Genomic DNA, 23,448 nt, shown 5'->3' with positions numbered 1-23,448 from the left:
AAGCATTCAAGAAATTTTCAAAAGATTTTTAATTTTGTAGTATATTTTGAAAGTTTTAAGAGAATTATTCAATAGAGGATTTAAGATATAAAAGGTTTCCAAATGTTTCAAGATATTTCTAAGGATATTAAAAAATTTAAGTTGTTTTTAAAAATTCCAAGGAATTTTTAAGATCTTTAAGAAAGCTGTAAGGGTTTTCAAGAGCTTTTAAAGGATTTAAATTATTATACGTTTTCCCCTTTAAATTCCAAGTAATCTTCAAGAATTATTTTTTATTCTTTTCAAATGTTTAAACTAATTTCAAAATTACTGAATTTCTTGAATTTGTGCATGTTGTTGAATCGTTTTGCATTCACTTGAATCCTTCGAAAATTTCAAAATCTCTTAAAAATTCTTCAAGTGTTTTAGAAATACCATAAAGTTCTTCTAAATCTATTAAAAAATCCTTGCAATCTTTTGAAATAACCTGAAATGTTTGAAATCCTATGATATCTTAGAAAGCTTTTTAAAGCTCTTGAAAATTCTCTTTTTTTATTTCTTGCAATTCTTCTTTTATTCTTTGAATTCTTCTAAATTCTCTCCAATTTTGCTGAAATAAATTGAATTTAAAAAAAAAATCACAAAACGTTTAAATTCTTTTGAACTTTACTTATATTTTTTGAATCTTTTCAATTAAATTCCTTTAAATTCAAAAGAACATTTATCGCATAATTCACTCAAACTTGTTGAAAATTCAACTAATTTGTTACAAAAAAAATGTTAAGATTAATTATTTTAGTTAAAAGTTCATACCTCCGGTTAAAAATTTAGCTATTTTATTGACAAATTTGTTCTTTTTTACTGAATATTAATTTATATAATTTACAATTTACCTACTCTACTTTTGGTGCAAAATTGATATTTCTTACTTGGAATTAGTTTTTTAGATTTTTCAATTGAAAATTTAACGCATCCATTTTTGGTAAAAAATTGAACTATTTCGAAAAAATTACTTTTCTTTATGAAAACTCTTGTTTTCCGGCTTAAAAACTAAATTATTTTGTTGAAAATTCGTCCATTCTAGAACTGATTGATAATGCATATTTCTTTTCTTGAAAATGGTTTTTTGCTACAAATATAACTGTTCCATTGTTATTTAAAAACTTATCTCATATAATAAAAAATGCAACTATTTGGTTCAAAATTCCATGTATTTGTTGAACATTCGTCTTTTGGCTAGAAAATTAATTTTCTTGGTTAAAAATTCATCCTTGTATGATAAAGATTCAGCTCTTTAATAAAAAATCAGACTATTTTTTTAAAGGTCTCTTGTTTTGACTGAAAATAAATTTTTTAACCAGAAATTCATATTTATTCTAAAAAATCCCTCTTTTGTTTTGAAAAGTCAATTACTTGGTTGAAAATGCAACCAATAAATTTTATTATGTCGATAATATGCAAACGCTGCCCCATAAAATATGAGTAGAAGCAATTAATTTCTTTTAAATAGATTCTTAATCCCGATTTTCTACACTCTGAATTTTTATCTACATTTATAAATTATAAATCTCTTTTAATGAGAATTCCTAGAATGTTTCAAAATCTAAGTGAAGGGATGGAATGAGAAGTTCTGATCCTAAAAATTGAAATACTAGACACTTTGACCTATTTTATAGACATTGCATTCTGCGATAAAGAAATAAGCTGCAACTATTACCGTTACTCATTACACTTTTTTACCATCCCTCTCCAATTGCCAACTGTGGATCGTATTATTAGATTTGCAGCGGATCAAAGCTCTTATCCAGGGAAAAACAAACCTCATTTCAGGCCTTAACTGTATTTCAGGAAATGCATAAAAGTTTAAAAACAAAAAAATTAACCATACAGACTAGGAGAATGGATAATGGGTTTTATTTTTCCCCCTTTTTAAATTTTTTACCCTTTTTAAATTTTTTACCTATTTTACTATTATCTTTTTCATTTTCTTCACTCGCAATTTTTCCTCTCGGTTTATCGACATGTTGCATCCTGGGATTATCTTAATAGCCCTCTGCACTTCAAACTCAATATCCGCTTTCGACACTTTTAAATCCTTAACTGATGAGGAGTAATGAATTTTCAAAAGGGTGAGAACTCATTGGATAAGTTATAAATTATTATTCTGTAATTAAGATTTATTGGTAGTTTAGTGATAATTTACAGGCAATGTTGTTTCCTAACGTTAAAAATATAAGCAATTTAAAAATCCATTGTTTAATATTCTCTAAACCTGAATTAGTACAAATTTTACTCATGCTTACCATAGCATTTTTTCGAACTGCTAAATTAGTTGTTTTTTTTACTAAATAAAATGTTAGTGAAGATATTTAATCATTTTTGTAATGCTTTCTGCTGGTTTTTAAGTTTTCATTAATAAACTTGAATGATTTTTCAATTTATATTCTAATTTTATTTTCTTATGTCAATAATAATTGTTTATGAACAATACAATATGCGAAATTTAAAACTAAACACAGCAGGGCTTTTAGAAGTGTGATTCACTTTAAAAAATTCATTTCGACCCAAAACAATATATTTTCAAGAAAATATGTTTGATAAATATGAAAATATATTTCGACTAGTTCAATTTTTAACCAATAAAAATAAATTTTCAACAAGAAACGGAATAATTAAATTTTCGGTTAGACATAATTATTTTTTAACCAAAAAGAGAAAACAATTTTTAACAAAATAGTTGAATCCTCTACCAAGTAGACGAATTTTCAACAAAGGAGTTAAAATTTATACCAAAAAGGATTCTTTTCAGTAAAGTATGTTAATTTTCAACTAAATAGTTGAGTTTTCAACAAAACAGTTTTAAAACTAAAAAAAAAAACTTTCTAGCAAGAATCTTAATTTTCTACAAAAAACAACGAAATTTGAACAAAACACACGAAATTTAAACTAAGACAAATTTTCACAAAAAAGTGAAATAATCAAGTTTTCCCTTAAATAAGTTAATTATTATTAATAAGAGCACTAATTTTCAAGAAAATAGTTCAATTTGAAACCCAACATTTTTTACTAAATCGAGAATCTAAAAATAAATTTTCAGTTACAAAAATCAATTTTTTAACTAAAATGAAGAAGAATTTCTAACAAAATAGTGGAATCCTCAAACAAAGATAAGAATTTTAAATGAACCAAAACATTTTCAAAACTAAAAACTAGCTGAATGTTCAACTAAAAAAGATATATTATCAACAAAAATTGAAATAATTAAATTTTCAGGTACAGAAATTAATTTTTAAACGTAAACTAAAAAAAATTTTTTTTAACAAAATAGTTTATCTTAGATGAAAAAGACGAATTTTGAACAAACCAATTGACTGTATAACCAAAAATACGAGGAATTTTTATTGAAATATGCATTTTAATTTTTTTTTAAACTAATATTTTACAAAATACATACATAAATTAAATTAGTAAAATTTACAAAAGAAAAATTTATTTAAATTTACGTTAAGCGAACTATTTTTTGTTGAATAGTGTACAATTAGATTTTTTGTTAAGAATTCATCTTTTTAGGATAAAAATCTTAGTATTTGGTTGAAAATTTAATTATTTTCAAGAAAATGCAACAATTATGATAAAAAATCACCCTTTTTGATTGATAGTTCAAATTTTTTGTTTGAAATTCATCTTAGTGGAATAAAAATTTAACTATTTAATAGAAAATTAAATTTCATGTTGAATATTTAAAAATTTGGTTGAAGTTTTCTTTCTTTCTTGGCGCAAAAATGTTTCTTGGTTGAAAAATCAACTCTTTTGTTGAAAATTCATCAGTTTCGGTAGAAATTTTATCTTTTTTGGTTAAAAATGGCACTATTTACTTTTTTTAAATAGAAAATTCAACCACTTGATTTAATGTTTTACTAGTTTATAAAAATAATTGTTTTCTAGTTGAAGATTTATTATTTTAGTTAAATCCATTTTTCAAACAATAAACAATTGTCTTAAATACGCGTTCTTTCTTTTAATTAAACTCTTGTTGATCTGAGATGGAAATATTTTTATATTAAAAATTAATTTTTTCAACTGAAAATTTAACTAATCCAGTTTGAGTAGAAAATGGAACTTTCTTAGTTGAAAAATCGTCTTCCCGTTTCTAAAATGTATCTCTTTTTGGTGGAAATTTCGCCATTTTTAGTTAAGAAATACCACTGTCAGTTACAAATTAATCTATATTGGGTGAGAATTAAAATATTTTATAGAAACTGAGCCATTTTTTGATAAATTCCGTTTTTAAGATGAAAAAAAGTTTTGTTGATTAGCAACTATTAACTTGTTTGTTGAGAATTCATCTTTTTTGTTTGAACTGATTAAGCCAGTTAGTGAAAATTTGATATCTCTAGTTGAACTTTGTTTAAAATTCATGTTTTTTGGTTAAAGATGCAATATTTAAGTTAGAAATTTATTTCTACACTTAAAACTTTAAGTATTTTGTTTAATTTTTTTCATAATTAATTTTTATTAATTTAAGATTTAACTATATAATTTTTTGATTGAAAAATAATATTTTTTATTTCAAATTTAACTATTTTACTGCAAATGTACGTATTTTGTTGAAAATTTGACTCTTAAAGTGCAAAGCTAATCTTTTGTTCAAAAATGTATAAATGAAAACTTAAGCAATTTAAAGCATTTCCAATTTTGGGCCCTGCTTCAATTGGTTTCAAATGTTGTCTTTTGGAATGAAAATTGAGTGATTTTAAGTTAAAATTATAAAAAGGACAATTAAAACACTCAGATAAGAATTTTAAACATTGTATTTTTAATTTCTATTTCTTTTTGAAAGTTTAAAGAGTGAGTGGTTTAGAATTAAACGTAAGAATTGAAATCATTTTTAATTTACAGTAATTTAAATTTGACAATTGGAGATTGAATACTAAATTAAATGTTCCAATATCAAATATTCGTAAATTCTACAATTTTAAATTGTTACTACATACGGTAACATAGGTCTACAATTGATATAGGGCCCAAAATAAACATAGGGTTTAAAATAAGAACAGGGCTCAAAATAGACATAAAGCGCAAAATTGATATAATGCCAAAAATTGACATAGGACCCAAAATTTATATACAACCTGAAACTGACATAGGGCCCAAAATATACATAGGGCCAGAATTTATACAAGGCCTAAAAATTATCACAGGGCCCAATATTGACATCGGGTCCAAAACTGATATAAGGCCCAAAATATATATATATCTAGGGCCCAAAATTGATATAGGGTCTAAAATTGACAAAGGGCCTATAATAGGCACATGATTCAAAATTTATGTAGGACCCATAATCGACGTAGGGCCCAAAATAGATATAGAGTTTGAAATTGGAAAATGGCCCAAAATAAGCGTACGATTCAAAATGTATATACGGCCCAAAATATGCATAAAGACAACGACTATTAAAGGGCAAGAAATTTAGATAGCGCGTAAAATAGACAAAGGGCCCAAAATTAATATATGTCCTAAAGCTGATATAGGGCTCAATATATGCATATGGCCCAAAATTAGCATAGGGTCCAAAATTATTATGGGCCTAGGTATGACATAGGGCCCAAAGTTGACATAGGGTCCGAAACCGATATGGAGGCCAATATATTCAGTGAATTCAAAATTAATATAAGGCAAAAACCCAACATTGAGATAGGATCCAAAATTGATGTAGGTCTATAGGGTGCTTTCCCTTTTTGTCTAATTTTTTCATTTATGCCTGACCTCTAAATAATTTTTAAGAAATTTTATTATATTGTTTCTCTTCTCATTTCATAAGAATAGAAGTTTTTAATCTTATATTTTTATGAAATATTAATTTATTGTGGGGTTAATTGTTAGAATTGCTGAATGAATCATTCATCGCAGAAGTCGGTGATGGGCGAATAGTGGGCACAAAGAGAAGAGTATTGTGTAAGCACTAAGCATCCTTTCGTAGTCCGGAACCATAATTTTCATAATCGATTGCAACAGGGATTAGGAATAAAATATAAAATAAAATAATAAGTTGAATAATAATGAGGAAAATAAAATAATATAAATATAATATATGAAATAATGTAAATATAATAAATAAAATAAAAATGAAATACATAAAAAATACCTAAAAAAAAGGACCGACTTTCCACCAAAAATGGAATAGTTAAATTTTAAGTGATAAAAATTAATTTTTCACCAAACTGACGAATTTTCAATAAAAAATTAATTAATTTTAAACGTAATAGTATCTTGAACTAAAAAATACAAACTTTGAACAAAATAGTTGGAATATTGAACTTAAAAAAAATCAACTTTAAAAAAATATGGTATAGTTTAATTTTCCACTTAAAAAATTAATTTTTTACCAAAAAATACCATTTTAACCAAATAATTGAATTTTGAACGAAATAGAACGAAATAGTATCTAAGAAAGATCAATTGTAATTAAAAATAATTAAAATTTAATTAGAAAAGAAATTTTTAAATCATTCTTAAGAATTAAAATTTTAAGTAAGTAATACGGAATGCAAAATGATATATTATATCGAAATTAAATTTACTTATCGCATCAAAAATAAAATCAATCATCATTTTCGGATTTTTTTTCTATTTTCGGATAATACCCGGATTATCTTAAATTCCTGGACAGTAGACACTCTGTTAATTATTTTAAAAAAGGCGGACGCATATATTCTGACAGTAGTGTATTTAAAAAAGGGCCCAACCGATTTTTTTTTGCTCAAAATATCTGGGAGGCATCCCTAAAACATAACCCAGAATAAACTATTATCTGCCAGCCCTTGTAATGTTAAAGAAACTCACTTTTCGATCTCGGAAGCAGGTTTTCCTTCTAGGCTCTCATGAGGCGCTCTCTTTGGATTAAGCACCAATCACAAATCCAAAAAACGATAAAAACCGAGCACAAGGGTAACCAACTTTCAGATCCTTCGAATGAATAATAAACCAAACCGAGCGAACGATTCTGCGCGCGGAAGAAAATCGTTTGAGGCCGATGAAAGACACATGCACGTGTTGAACTGCCGATTTCCCTCTCCCACTCTCTCTCTTGAACCCTCTCACTCGTGTCTAAGAAGGAGCCAAACAGAATAAGTCTTGTCCTCTGCGATTCAGGAGATTCAGCAGGTTGTCTCTGAGACGGAGAGGCTCTTAGCAAGAGAGACGGCCGGGAGCGTTCTGTTCTGCGATCCAGCAATCTTGCGGTTGACCTTGCTACCGCTCCAAGGGTAGCGACCTTAGCAGAAAGAAGAAGCTCTACTCGTGCATCTGTATCCTTCCTTCGTTCCTCCTCGCCCCTACTTAGAGGCTTTTGCTCACTTTTCCTCACTTTTGCTCTTCTTCCTCTTCTTCATCCTCTTCTTCCTCCTCCTCTTCCTCATCTTCCTCCTCCTCCTCCTCTTCCTCTTCACCCTCCGCCTCCTCCTGCTCCTCTTCTTCCTCCTCTTCTTCTTGTATCATGCTAGCTGCTCAGTTCTTATACGCTCATCCCAGATAAGCACCGCAAAGTAGGTACAGAAGAAACACGAGAAAGAGAACAAGAAGAAGAGTGAAATTTATTGAGTACCTAGGACTAAGAGCCCTGAAGGCGCTTCAGGGATAAATAAGAGGGAAAACAAAAACTAGTGGGATCGTGTGGGTTTTAGAAAGAAAGAAATCTCGATCGAGTAAACAACTCCCTTTATCATCACTTCCTGTATTCATCGCAGGCCTCTACTTTTTCTTGGAAAATATTTTTCAACTTCTCAGATAATTGAGACGGGTTAATATGAACCAATTTTTTTCAAGAGATCATTTTTTCGGTCAGTCGAACAAAACTAGTTAGTGAAAGTTGAAATAAAATCCGATCTTGAAAAATAAGGATGAAGATAAAATTTTTCATTCCAATTTTGACACAATTTTTTGCCTTAAGATTCTTGCATTTGTCGACAAATCCAGCAGTCGATTCATTCGGAAACTGATCACGTTTGGAGTGTTTTCAAAAATAAGGTAAGTCATTATCATTAAGGTCAACTAAAAGTTTTCACTTACGAATTTTCGAATCTGTCAATGTTAGGTATTATTTTCTCGCCCTATAAAAAAAATATGCTGGGGGCTGAGCGCGCAATTTCCCACGAGGCTAAACGCGCACCTCGTCTGGGCGCTACGAGACTGAAAAATTTTTTTGTTCCCATCTGCATTAGAAATTATGATTTTTCGTTCAGGCGCGGCGGGCAGAAAATCACCTCTTGTTTCCTACGGCTAAAAAATTTAAGGAAGTGCGATTTTATAATATAAATTTCAGAGAGAAATAAAATATTTTTATTGAATAAAATAAAATTCGTTTGATAAATTCAAAGGAGCGCGCTTAGTCCCAATCCTGAAAATACTACAGTGCGCGCTTAGCTCCAGGTCTTTTGTCAGACGTCTTTGGAGACAGTGTAAATTTGATCAAATACTGAATAAACTTTTGCTCATGGAAAATCAATTCTATGCACAAAATTGTTGTTGAAAAACATCACTCCTTCACGCTGTGTCAGTGATTTTTTTATAATTTGAGTTTTTAATTAGAAATTGAAAGTGCAAAAATTGTGTGCGCTTAACCCATCACGCAGATGAGTGACTTCTAATCTAGCCTCTACCACCAGAATAGATAGGATTATGATGAATTATTTCGCCTAAAAGTCGAAATTTGAACCAAGAAGAAATATTTTCTGCCGAAGAAGACATTTTTTAACAAAATCTATGATTTTTGAAAGAAGTAGTTAAATTTTGAACTAAAAAAATAGTTTTAACGGAAAAAACGACAACAAATTTTCAACAAAATAGTTACCTTTTATTTCTAAGAGATAAACTTTCAAATAAAATTATAAGATTTTCAAAACAAAAAATGGGAAAGTTATATCTTCAAATAGAAAAAAAAACTTTAAAAACATCGATTTTTTAACTAAATACTTAAATTTTCAAACAGCGAGATGAAATTAAACTAAAATTATGTATCCCCAACCAAAAAATAAATTTTTATCAAAGTAGTTCAACTTTCAAACAAGTAATTGGAATAAAAAAATTAATTTTAAACAAGAAGATTAATTGTCTATTACAAAAGTTGCATGTTCAACAAAATACATACATTTTGAGGAAGTTCAATTTTTAGCCCCCGCAAAATAGGTTTTTTAATCATTTGTTGCAATTTAAACTAAATAATTAAATTTAAAAGAAATGCATTTTCAACCAAAAAGGTAAGTTTTTAACCACAAAAAAATCTGATTGAAACAAAAATTGAATAATTATATTTTCAATTTGAAAAACTAAGTTGTCACAAAAAAAATATTAATTTGTAACAAAATAGTACAATTTTCAACCATATAATGAATTTAGAAAAAAGTAGTTTAACTTTCAACCTACATTTTGATAAAAAAATGAATTATCAACTAAGAAAATTAATTTTATACTAATAATGCAAAAATTTTACCAAAATACATGTATGTTTAACCAAATAGTTGAATTTTAAAGTAAACAAATTTTTAACCTAAAATGGAATACTTAACTTTCCAATTGAAAAAGTTAATTTTCATCGAAAAATTAGTTTTTAACAAAGTAGTTAAGTTTTTCATCAAAATGGTTCAGCTTTCGAGGAAAAATATTAAATTTCAATCGAGAAAATAGGTTTCAATGAAAAAGTTGAATTTGTGACTGAAGAATATCAATTTTCAATTAAAAATGGAATTGCTCAATTTTCAGTGAAAATGATTAATTTTCTTCAAGACAAAAAGAAGAGCTTTGAACTATATAGTTAAGTTTTCTTGAAAGTGGATTATTGTTTCTCCAAAAAGTTAAATTTTAAACCAAAAACGTACATTTTTAATCAGGAAGATTAATTATCTACCGAAAAATATAAATTTTTATTAAAAATATGAAGTTTCCATATCAGACAAAAAATTAAGTAGTTGAATTTTCAGTTAAGAAAATAAATTTCGAAGAATCCAAGAAACAACTAAATTTTAGCAAAATATTTTTAAAATATTTCGATTATGTAGATAAATTACTTCAAATTATCGGAATACTTTGGATTACAAAATAATTCATTAGGATTACCTCAATTATTTTGGATTATTCAGATTAAGAGTAGATTGCTATGGATTATACGCAGATTACAAGTGAAATTGTTTAATTACCTGAACTACTGTTCATGATCTAGATTACAAGTGGATTATAATAGTTTATAAGTGTATTCCCGCGGATAACTGGGATTGTTCCGAATTACTTGAATTAAATCGGATCGCAAGATGGATTACGCTGATTACACTGGATTACAACTTAATTACTAGGATTACCTACATTATTTCGAATTCTTTGGATTGAGAGTATATTATCTTGGATTATAGGTGGATTACAAGTGAATTAATTGAATTACCTGAATTCCTTGAAATGATATGGATTACAAATGAATTATTATGCACTATAAGTGAATGACGTGGATTACTGGAATTGTTTCAAATTACTGGAATTACATCGCATTGAAAGGTGGATTATACGGATTACTCTGGATTACAAATTAATTAGTAGGATTATCTAAATTATTATTGATTATTTGGATCAAGAGTCGGTTATAATGGACTTTAGGTGGATTACAATTGAATTAATTGTATTACCTAGACTACTATAAATTATCTGGATTACAAATAGATTAATATGAATTACTCTGGAATACAAATTACTTACAAGGATTATATAAATTATTCTGGATTATTTGGATTTATAGTGGAATACCACGTATTATAGGTGGATTGCAAGTAAATTAATTGGATCTAAACTACTCTAAATAAACGGGATTACAAATATATTGTTATAGGTTATAAGTGCATTAGCCTGGATTACACATTAATTACTACTAGAAATACCTAAATTATTTGGATTGCATTAACTGAATAACTTCAAATGTATGGATTACAAATAAATTATTGTGGATTATAATTGGAATTCAACGGATTACTGTGATTCTTCCGAACTACTTGAATTACATCGGATTTCAAAAGTCAGAATTCCCTGGATTACTCTGGATTACAAATTGATAACTAGGGTTACCTAAATTATTATTTTAGATTATTTGGAATACAAATGGATGTTCAAGAATTATAAACTAATTATTCCAGATCAGTGGGATTGTTCCGGGCAGATTAGGTGGATTAATCTGGATTACAATTTAATTACTAGGTATACCTGAATTATTTCGCATTATTTCAATTACAAATGGATTACGATGGATTATCTCGCATTACATCATATTATTGAAATTGTTCCGAATACCTTGAATTACATCGGATTGCAAGGCGGATTATTCAGATTACTCTGGATTACAATTTAATTACTAGGATTACCTAAATTATTTCGGATTATTTGGATTACTAATAGATTAGCATAGATTATAAGCGTATTACTTCAATTTACCGAGATTGTTCCAAATTACTTGAAATACCTTGGATTGCCATGCGAATTACCTGGCTTACACGCAATTACCATTACGGATTACGAGAGTTATCTCCCCTTTTTTTCATTGGAATCGGAAAAATCGTATTTTTCGAATATAATATTTCAAAAATACTAATTGCAAAATTAGCAAATGTTATGTTTCTTATTTTATTCGGCGGCAGCAGGTTAAAGGTCCCTCAGCTGCGTGAGGGACCTCTGATAAAAGATGCATTGACGGTTATGGGAACATTCCTTTATAAAACCGTTTTGATAACATGAAATTCATCAAATTTAAAAAAATATTTATATTACGTAAATTTACCGGCATTCCACCTTTCTGACTACATAAACTCAACATTTTACGGAGATTTTTCCTTATCTGCGGAATGTTTCCGATATGATTCCGAGGCTAGAGGGCGAGGCTTCACCAGGTGAGAATTAACGGTAACTTGGCTGACCACTCACGACAATTTTAATGGCATTCCAAATTCATAGTCTCTGGTTAGCGCAAGATTTAGGAATCTTGAATGCTCAAACAACACTTCCGTATTTCCTAAACGCTAATAGAAAATGAATATGAATACAAAATTCCGTCACAAATTTTTATGCAAGGAGTCGTCCATGAACTAGGTTAACAATTTTAGGATATTTTACCCCCCCCCCCATTAACAACTTCTTGAAACCCGCAGGACACGCCCTCCCCCCCCAAACTATCGTAGCCCAAAATTCTATCAAAGCATAGGAAAGAGGGATATTTTTCACAAAAAAGCAGTGAAGCATTGGAGACGATTTCGAGAAAATTCGAGATTTTCATAAAACATGTTCAGGTGAACTCAAAACTTTATGGATATCGAGAATCTCAAATAAAAAAATTTGAGATCTCGAGTCGAGTATCTCGAAACTTCTTGGATATCGAGAATCTCGAATGAAAAATTTCGAGATTTCAAGTCGAGAATCTCGAAACTTTACTTGTGATTCTCGATCTCCATGAATTTTTTAGTTCACCTAAACATGTTTACGAAAATCTCGAATTTTCTCGAAATCGTCTCGACTGCGTAACTACGAAAAATTTTAATTATGGAGGAATACATTTTTTAGTTGAGAATTCAAATATTTGGTTAGAAATTTTTTTAAATTGAAATTTTTATATCTTTTATTAAAGATTGTTTGTTGTAAAGTTTTGTTAAAAATTGATCGTCCTTAGTTAAAAATAGAACTATTTGGTTTCAAAATTGATCTTTTGTATATAAAAATTTGTCTTTTTGGTTGAAAATTAAAAAGAATTTGATTAAAAATTCATATTTTTTATTTGAAAATTCAACTATTTGGTTGATGCTTCATCTATTTCAGTACGATTTCAATTTTTTTGCTGGAAATTCATTTTTTGTTCTTTAAAATATAACTGTCTTGTTAGAAATTATTTTTTTAATATATACATTAGTTTGCAACTAAAAATGCAATTATTTCATTTTTAGTTAAGACCCGATCCCTTTTGTTAGAAAATTGAACTGTTTGATTTAAAAATTTATCTTTATTAGATAAACATTCATATTTCTGGTTAAAAATTAAATAATTTGGTTAAAAATTTATATTTTTAACCTAAAAATACAACTTTTGGTTTGCAATTCGCCTAATTCGGTGAGGCTTCAATTCCTTTACTAAAAATTAATTTCTTTTTTGTTTAAAATTTAAGCATTTTGTTTCAAATTATTTTTTTCGGTTGAAAATTAATTCTTTTTAGCTAACATTTTAACGTTACTATTTTTGGTTAAAAATTTCTATTTCAGTTAAACTTCAACTATTCGTATGATTTGTTAAAACGTCTTTTTGGTTTAAAACTCGTTTTTAATATAATTGTATTGCCTTGTTATTTAACGATTCCATTTTTTTATAAAAATTATTCTTTTAAAAATTAAATTATTTAATTTAAAATTCATGTATTTTTTTTTAAATCTGTTTATTGGTGGAAAATTATTCTTCTTGTTTGGGATCCACTTGTTTCAAAATTTGCCTTTTTGGTTAAACTCTTTCATTTAAAATTCATCTATTTTGGCAAAAAGTAATACCATCTAATTGAAAATTTAATTTTTTGCAAAATATTGATCTAATATTTGACTACTTGGTTAAAAGTTAAACTACTTTGTTGAAATTTAAATTCTTCGGAAGAAAATTAAACTATTTTGTTGAAACATTTCCTTTTGTTGTTTCCAATTAATTTCTTTAATTGAAAACAGAACTGATCCATTTTCGGTTGAAAACTTATATCTTTTAGTTAAAAATTCAACTATTTCGATACAAAATTCATGTATTTTTGTTGAATATGCAAATATATAGAACTGTCTTTTTAACAATTAAAAATAGGTAAAATAGTAGTAAATTTTGTTAGTACAAATTTCTTTTACGGAAGATTCCCCCCTTCCTCCCTATCCCTAATAGCAAACAGTAGTATTTTTTCGATTGTTTTGAGGATGACCACTAAAAGAATTTGTAAAGATTTCCGTTCCCAATATCCAACCAAGTCGCAGATTCCTATTTGCCAAAGTTGTTAGCAGTTGGCTAAGTTAATATTTAGCTAGAGCTTAGCGGTACGGTTCTGATGCAAGGTGCATTGGACTTCATTGACCCTGAACTTGGTCATTCGATTGGAAATGACTTTCTCCTCAAATGCGAGATTAAAATTCAAGAAGGCAAATCAATTGATAACATAAGTCATCGATGACATAGGATCCAATCTCATAAGACCACTTCCAATTTGAGGTGAATCATGAGCATCATCCAGTTCAAGGATTTTCCTCTTTATCTCTCTCTCTCTCTCTCTTTCCCTAGAAATAGCGCCTTCTATATCTTTATCATCAATTCTGTAATCGTTGCCGCTATCTATTGCGACACTCTTTGAGAAAAAGGATTGAAAAAGGAAGGAAGCACCCGGCTTGGTCGATCATGACTTTCAAGGTTCGCTGGAGCACTCTTTATCTTTAGTTGCAGCGGTACCTTGAAAAAATGGGAGATCTGTTCAGAAGCCGTAAGAAAATAATCATCGCGCCCTTCCATTATCCGTCTCTCCTGCTCCTCTTTGAAGCCTTCTCTCTCCTTCCTGAGAAATTCTCAGGTGCACGAGATTCTCCAGCAAACCAGCATGACATTCCAGATTATGGCCGTCTTCCTGGCGGAGCAATGCCCCAAGTTGACTAGCTTCGTAATAGCTTTTTTAGGCGATATTACCTAAACTCTTACACTTTCATTCTAAGTCATCAATACAAACCAAAAATTGGCAGAGAACTGGAAAAGGAAAATGTTGATCAGTGTCGATTCTTCTTCCGAGTGATAATATTCATGTAGGCCTTTCCTATCCTGAAGACCAAATTTTCACAAATTACTTATTACTTGTTGTTCTCCTTTTTTCTTCTACCTTCTTCAGATCCCTTTCTGCGCATACTTTCTTTTTTTTACCTCCTTTCCATCTTATCATTTGGAAAAGAGATTCTCTTTATGTTCATCAGTGGTCTTTTTTCTTTCCAATAGTAATATCCACCTCTGTCATTTCCTATCCTGCAAACCAAAGTCCCACCACTTTCTTATTACTTTTTGTTATCCATTTTTCCTCTATCTTTTTTGCATCTCCTTCTGCGCATCCTTTCTTTTATTGACCTCCTTGCCGTCCCTTCCACCCTTTCCATCATTTATCACTTTATCATTAATTTTCGTTCTCCTTTTTCCTTTATTTACTTTATATCTCTTTCTGTACATCTTTTCCTCAACTTATCTTCTTTCCATCCTTTATCACTTTATTATTACTTTTTGTTCTCATTTCTTCCTCTATCTCCTGTATGTACTTTTCTGCGCATCTTTTCTTTTATTTACGTCCTTTGCTTTCTTCATAACTTTATTATTACTTTTCCTTCATCTTTTCTCCTCTATCTGCTTTATATCCCTTTCTCCGTATTCTTTTCTTTTATCTACCTCCTTTCCACCCTTTCCCTTCAGAAAAGGGATTCTCTTTATGTTGATCAGTGGTTATTTTTTATCTTATTAGTAATATCCTTATACTTATCTCCTTTCCATGCTTTATCACTTTATTATTACTTTTCATTCTCCTTTTTTTCCTATATCTCCTTGATATCCTTTTCTGCGCATCCTTTCTTTTATTCACCTCCTTTCCTTCCTTTATCACTTTATTATTTCCCTTTGGAAAAAGGATTCTCTTTGTGTTGATCTGCTTTTTTCCTCTATCTTCTTTATAACTTTTTTTTCGCATACTTTCTTTCATTTACCTCCTTTTCATCCTTTCCTCTATCTTCTTTATATCAATTTCCACGCCCGATTTCTTTCATTTACGTCCTTTCCATCATTTACCTTCGAAAAAGGGATTCTCTTACTGTTTATCAATATCTATTCGTCTCCCCAGTGATAATATCCATGTCTAGCTTTTCCTATCCTGGACAACAAATTTCCACCACTTTCTTATTAATTTTCAGCTTTGTTTTTTCCTTTGTCTTCTTTATATCCCCTTCTGCGCATCCTCTCTTTTATGAAAATCTTTCCATCGTTTTCCTTTGGAAAAAATACTCTTTATGTTGATCAGTGTCTATTCATCTTCTTAGTTGTAATATGCACCTTTATCCTTTCCTATCCTAGAGACCCAATTTTTACCACTCTCTTATTACTTTTTGTTCTTTTTTCCTCTCCCTTCTTTATATCCCTTTCTGCGCATCCAATCTGTTACGTATCTCTTTATATCTCTTTCTGGACATTCTTTCATTTACTTATATCCTTTCCATCCTTTATCACTTTATTATTACTTTTAGTTCTCCTTTTTCCTCTGTCTCCCTTATATCCTTTTATGCGCAACCTTTCTTTTATTTACCTCCTTTTCTTTATCACTTCATTATTACTGTTTGTTCTCCTTTTTACTTCTAACTTCTTCAGATCTTTTTCAGCGCAACCATTCTTTTATCTACCTCCGTCCCATAAATTCCCTTTGGGAAAGGGATTCTGTTTGTGTTGATCAGTAGCTATTCTTCTTCCCAGTAGTAATATCCACGTCTAGCCTTTCCTATCCTGGGGGACAAATAAAATTTAACCACTTTGTTATTACTTTTTAAACTGATTTTTTCCTTTATCTTCTTTACATTTATTTTTGCACATACTTTCTTTCATTTGCCTCTTTTCCATCCTTTCGCTTTGGAAAAAGGATTCTCTTTATGTTGATCAGTATCTGTTCGTCTTCCCAGTGAAAATATCCATTCCTAGCTTTTCCTTTCCCGGACACCAAATGTTCACCACTTTCTTATTACTTTTTGTTCTCCTTTTTTCCTCTATCTTCTTTACATCTTCTTCTGCGCAACTTTTCTGTTGTTTACCTCGTTTCTATCCTTTCCCTTTGGAAAAGGAATTCCAATGTTGATCAAGGTCTATTCTTTTTCCTATGGAAATATCCACCTCCATGCTTTCCTATCCTGAGAACCAAATGAAATTTCATGACTTTTTCTTACCTTTTGTTCACTTCTTTTTATTTATCTTCTTTATATTCTTTTCTGCGCATCCCTTTTTTATTTACCTCCCTTTCAATCTTTATAACTTTCTTATTACTTTTTTCTCTTTCTTCTCCATACCCGTTTCTGCGCATCCTTCCTTTTATTTACCACCTTTCCATCCTTTCCCTTTGGAAAAGAGATTCTCTTTATGTTCATCAGTATCTATTCTTCTTTCCAGTAGTAATATCCACCTCTATCCATTCCTATAATTAAAAGAGATTTCACCACTTTCTTGTTACTTGTTTTTTGTTTTTCTTCTATCTTCTTTATATACCTTTCTGCCGATCCTTTTTTTGATTTGTCTCCTTCCTATCCCTTACCACTTTATTATTTCTTTCCCTGCTCCCTTTATCCTCTATTTTCTTTAAATCCTTTACTGTGTGTCATTTCTTTTATTAACCTCCTTTACATAATTTCCCTTTGTAAACGGGAATCTATTTATGTTGATCAGTATCTGTTCGTCTTTAGAGTAGTAATATTTAATTATATCCTTTCCAGTCCTGGGGTCTCAATGAAATTTCACCACTTTCGTGTTACTTTTTGCTCTCCCTGTTTTATCTTTTTATATCCCTTTTTGTGCATCCTTTCTTTTATTTACCTCCATTTCATTATTTTGCTTTTTCACATACATTTTTTTAACTTCTCCTCTTATCTACTTTCTTCTATTGCTTTCTATTCGTTACCTCATTTTTCTTCTTTAGCTTCTTTCTTAATTTTTATATATTTATTGTTTGCTCATGAACTATACAAAAATTGGTAAGCGTGTTGAATAAACTTATGTTCAGCCTGACAAGTTGGGGGTCTTATAAATTATATTCTCCTCTGTCCTTTTATCCTCTATCTCTTCTGATCACATTCCAGTATGTTTCTTGTGAAATGTACTGTGTTACTGACTTGTAAACAAATTTTACTTTCCAACTACTTTCGGTCTTCTTTCTTTCCTCTATCTCCTTCCCAGCCCCACCTTTTCATTGTTTATTTTATTTACTTCCTCTACTCCTTTCTTCAACCGCTTTCTCTTCTTCACATTCTAATTTGGTTTTTATTCCTTCCTTGTTCATTAATTCTCGAGAAGGAAACAACTCTGGTAATTCGCTAAGCTAGATCTATCGGCCATCTGAGCTGGTAATGCGCGGAATCCAGTGCAATCCCGGATAATCCAATTGTAATCCATTGCAGTTCGAGTGATTTAGAATAATCCACTTTTAAGATCAAGTAATAAGGTTGTAATCCACTGCCGAACTGGATTAATCCAATTTGAATCGAGAATAATATACTCGTAATTCACCTAAACAAAGTTTAATCCACTTCCGATATGGAGTAATCCACTTATAATCCAAAGTTATTCACTTGTGATACAGGGTAATTCACATATAATATCGAGTAAACGACTTGTAATCCAGAGTAATCCACTTATAATCCAGAGTAGTGCACGCATAATCCAGAGTAATCCACATACAATGCAGGGCAATCCACTTGAAATCTAGATAATTACAATTTATTTAAGTTATCCAAATAATTAACTTGTAATCCAGGGTAATCCAGGTAATTCCGAGTATGTTACATATATAATCCAAATAGTTTTCAACTGTTTTATTCAAAATTTCTTGTTTTTTTTTGTTGTTGTTAAAAATTGATTTTTCGAACTAAAAATTTAACTATTTTATTATTGTTAGGCATTTTATTTAAAAATTCATGTATTTTATCGAAAATTTGGTGGAAATTTTAATTCTTCTGCTTGAAAATCCAACTGTTTAGTTGGTAAGTTCATGTAATTTGTTGGAAATTAAACAATTTCGTTCAGAGGTGGTCTTTTTCTTTGGTTCGCTGAAAAGGAAACTGTTTTTTGGTTCATTCACTATTTCGTTTGAAATTTGTTTAATTAATTGTTTTATCTGCAAGTTTAACTATTCCATTTTTCATTGTAAATTTATCTTTTTTAGTTGAAAATTCATTCTCCACTTTGTCTTTTAATTACCTTTATTCTGCCCTATATCTCATTTGCTCATGTACTTCTTTCTCTTTCATTTTGTCCTCTTATCTACTTTTTTCCTTGTGCTTTTGATTCTTCAACCACTTTCATTCAATTTCTTCACTTAGTAATATTCATTCTCCTACTTTCCTCTAACTCCTTTCTATCTCTTCCTGTGGGTTCTTTCCCTTATTTAAAGCTTTCACTTTCTTTTGCCTTATCTTTTCCTCGTATCTGCTTTCTTGATCTTTACTTTCTTTACTTAGTAATATTCGTTCTCCTCCTTTTCACTATCTTCTTTCTATCCCTTCCTGTGGTGCTTTCTCTTATTTACAGCTTTCAGGTCCTTTTGCCTTATCGTTTCCTTGTATCTACTTTCTTTATCTCTACTTTTAATTTTTTGCCTACTTTTTTTTCGTCACTTTCTTATTACTTTCCGTTCTTCTTCTTTCTTCTATCTTCTTTCTAACCCTTCTTATAATCCTTTCCTTTATTTACCTCCTATGCTTTATTTTCCTCTTTCAACTATATGCCTTTCATCTTCTCTTCACGTCTCTTATCTTCTGATGTCGAAATGAAATGGATAGAAACCGCTGGTCCTTCTTTTCTCTTCCTTTTCTCTATCCTCTGCCGATCCCTTACTGTGGATCCCTTCTTTTATTTACCTCCTTTTCCTCCTCTTCCTCCTTTACCTTATTTAACTCTATCAATTCTATTGCGTTTACCTTCTCCTCTTTTCTAGTACCTTCCTCTCTGATTCTTATGCTTTACCCACATTATTTTCTCCTCGCTCTTATTAAAATTCGTCCTCCTCATTTCCTCTATCCTTTGTCTATCCTTTCCTATGGATCCCTCCTTTTATTTACCTAATTTTCATCCTTTCCCTTATTTAACTCTAATAATTCTATTGTTTTTATCTTCTCCTATTATCTAGTTTCTTCTTCTCTGTTTTTTATTCTTTGCCCACCTTATTTTCTTTCCTTTCTTATTAAAATTCGTCCTCATTTCTACTAGATTAATTCTATCCCTTTCTGTGGATCATTTTTCATTCACCTCCTTTTCTTCCTTTCCCCTATTTACCTCTATCACTGATATTTATTTTACCTACCAGTCTTATATACTTTTTTCCTTTCTGCTTTTTATTTTCCCCGCTTTCATTTCGCCACCTTTCTCCTGGATTTAACTTTCTTCGTTGCTTTTTTATCCTCTTCACCAAAATTTTGAATTCTTATCTTGCAGAGAAACAAAATGACTAAAATTGAAAAAACTTACTTTTTGTTTGACAAATAGAGAAATAAACCATTTGTTTATAATATTTGAAAAAATCATCCTAGAACAAATTTTATACATGCTTATATTGTTTCCACAAAAATGTCTTGCAATATAATATAAAAAAGTCTCGTTAATAAGAATTGTGAAAAGTACACTTTTTACAAAGAGTTTTTCTAACAGAAATGTTCTTTATTTATTATTTCTTTATAAAACAGTTTTACTTATAATAACTATTCTTTATGGAATGTAGGTGATTGCAACTAAATCAAAAATCCCATTTATGTATTTTTTTGTGTTATAAAACCAAGTATTTGAACTAATTATAAAAAACTTAATGAATTAAATTTAGTACACCATGATTGCATCATAAAATATTATGAAGAGCCTTAATAAATGTTATAACATTTATTAAAGCGTCGTAATTGATTTGATTTGAGATAATGAGAATTTATGATAATGATTTTCATTGAAAAAGTTTTAGGTTTGGTAATGTAGTTTAATTATTATCCATTTTAATGATTAATAATGCTAACAAACGTAAGAAAATGTAATATCTACGAATATGACTTATTCTGCAATTTTTGAATAAGTTTTCACAATTAAGTTTAATTGTATTTCATCAGTGTGCCAATTATTGGAAATATTTTAATATCCTTATACGATTCCACAATCAGCTCCGAATAAAACGAAATGCTTATTTTAACAGATCAGGCCCTTTCTCAATCCACATTAATGAAATTAAATCATTTACTTCATTTAATTTATGGTGCACTAAAATAGTTTGCAAAATATTTTGTTCAGCATTTCACTTTTCAAATGTTGCAATATTTGGCGCAATAATATAAAAATAAAAACTATGATAAATATTTTTTAAAAAAAGGTAATACCTTCTATAATTGTAATTACAATAATACTCACAGGAAAATTAAGATAGAGATGGAAACTTAGACTCACCTGGAATAAAAAAACATTATTATTTATACAATTTTTATTTTTTATTATTTATTGCAGACCACATTTATTAAGTATTTCATTTTTAACAACTAGAATTTAAAATTTCTTATAACGGAAAAAATCTACCTGCTCTCGGATTCGAACCCGAAAAATCTATTTTTAATGACAGTCCAAATGTTTCTCAGCCAGCCCAATCTGCACAAAATTCAATAAAAATGTTTGGCACTTGATAGTGACAAGCATCACAGATTGTATTTCATCATTTTTTCAAACTATTACAAATATTTTAATAGAAACAACATTCCACAATCTGCATAAACTCAAATAATTACTAAACTTTATTTCGCTTATAGTGCACTAAAATAGTTTGCATAATATAATCCTGACATTTTTCAGTTTTCGAATTGCTCATTAGAGAATCGCTAGGAACCACCTTTTTTATTATTCATTTAAGACTAGGTTTTTTTAACGTTTTACTTTTAATATCTTCCAATTTAAAATTGTTTAATTTTTTACTCTTCAGTTTTCTCGATCTACTGGTAAGGAATTTTTCTAAAAAGGAGATAAAAATCTACTCCAGTGCGGATTCGAACCCGGGGCATCTACTTTTTATACCAGCTCAAATTTTTCGGAAACCGTTATCCAAACACAAGATTCAATTAAAATGTTTAGCACTTGATACCCACTGGTATTACAAATTGTATTTCATCATTTTTCAAATTATTGATAAATAAATTTAATTAATGGGTTTAATTGATTCCTCTTATGGTGGAATAAAATAAGTTTATAGAATATTTTATTGAAAATTTCGCTTTTAAATTTGGTGGTTAGCGAATTCTCGGCCACTTTTACGACATTGAAACTGTGTTCTTATTTGTTTTTAAAATTTAATTATCATGTGTTTGCAAAATTAAGTGTAATAATTATAAATATTGTAAAATAATCTTTTTCAGATAAAATGGATTTAAAAAATTAGCACAAGCTAGATTCAACATCAGAAAATCTAATTTTCATTCTAGCGCACAATTTTTCAGCAACCCTAATCAAAGCACACGATTCAATAAAAATTTTTTGGCACTTGATATAAAATGCCAGTAAGTGATATTATTCAAAGCATTTTGTTCCAGCGTTTGTAGACAAAATACAACAAAATCTACCTCCGCCCGGATTCGAACCTGGACCATCTACTTTGTATGTCAGCGCACACTTTTTCACTCACACTAATAGAGACTCTAATGAGAAATTCCAAAGTTAAAGTAGTAATTCATACGTTAAAAATATTATTAAAAGCCTTTGATCCAGATTTGGTATAAAAACAAAAGAAGAAATCTAGCTCAGCCTGGATTCGAACTCGGAAAATTTACTTTGAATACCAGCCCATATTCTTTCAGACACCCTAATCGAATTACATTTTTTTATAGATACTGGCATGAAAAATTGCAAAACTGAATTAGCAATTCATATGCAAACAAAAGCTGGTAATAAGAATTTCGTAAAGATGAGCAGAGTAATTGCCCAGCCAACACGTTCTGTAACTGTTCCAGCTCCAAAAAGGAACTGTGTTCTATAACAGTTGTTACAAGCTGGTGACAGAACTGTTCTAGAACAGAAAGGTAACAGCGTTCTAGAAACCTGTGACAAAATTGTGAGCGAACTGTTCTAGAATAAAAAAAATAACAGTGTTCTAGAATTCTGTGACACAAATTGTGACAAAACTGTTATTGAACTATGTGACAGCACTGTTCTGCAACAGTTTCTGTAGAAGTGTTCTAGAACAAACTGATCACAGACGCTCTATAATATTTGTTTCAAGTTTATTTTAGAACTGTGCCGTAACAGTATTACATCGAAGTTCTAGAACCCTGCTACACATGTGTTCTAGAACAAATTAGGAACAAAGATTAGTTCGCTAACACTATGGACGAGCTTGCCCTTGCGAATATCCCTAATGTGGATACATCGGACGTATAATTTTTGTTAGTCGGAACTGCGTACGCGCCATCCCGGATCAAAATATATCCATTGTGATATCAAAATTTCCATATCGCAGGATATTCCGACGGGTTATTCCTGGAATAATCCGGGACCATACTTGATAAGTCACAGTTCTAGAACTGTTATAGAATTGTTCTAGATTTTTTACAATGCAGCGTACCAAAGTTTCTAGAAATGTTACAGTTCGCTCGTAACAACGTCATAGATCTGTTTAAGATTTGTTATACAACATTTGTAATTGAGTTCTAGAATTATTCT

The 23,448-nt window shown here is 29.7% G+C and overlaps 1 protein-coding gene and 1 pseudogene across 2 annotated transcripts in view; one reads left to right on the top strand and one right to left on the bottom strand.

Annotated features, from left to right (window-relative positions):
• The window catches only part of LOC117171252 (mucin-17-like), a 90,515-nt gene that overhangs the window by 42,574 nt on the left and 24,493 nt on the right, over positions 1-23,448 (bottom strand). Inside the window, exon 1 of one of the 2 annotated variants that reach the window (XM_033358369.1) lies at positions 6,823-6,982. The exons of the other annotated variant lie outside the window; for it this stretch is intronic. The gene's annotated coding sequence lies outside the window, so the exon portion shown is untranslated. Of the gene's footprint in view, positions 1-6,822; positions 6,983-23,448 lie in introns of those variants that run through there. 2 annotated transcript variants of the gene reach the window in all.
• On the top strand, positions 23,054-23,202 carry LOC117172219 (annotated as a pseudogene).

Source organism: Belonocnema kinseyi, chromosome 4 (genome assembly GCF_010883055.1).
Source record: "Belonocnema kinseyi isolate 2016_QV_RU_SX_M_011 chromosome 4, B_treatae_v1, whole genome shotgun sequence".
In the NCBI taxonomy this organism is placed as follows: domain Eukaryota; kingdom Metazoa; phylum Arthropoda; class Insecta; order Hymenoptera; family Cynipidae; genus Belonocnema; species Belonocnema kinseyi.
Note: the sequence above shows the minus strand (reverse complement) of the source record. Positions and strands in the feature narration are given on the sequence as shown.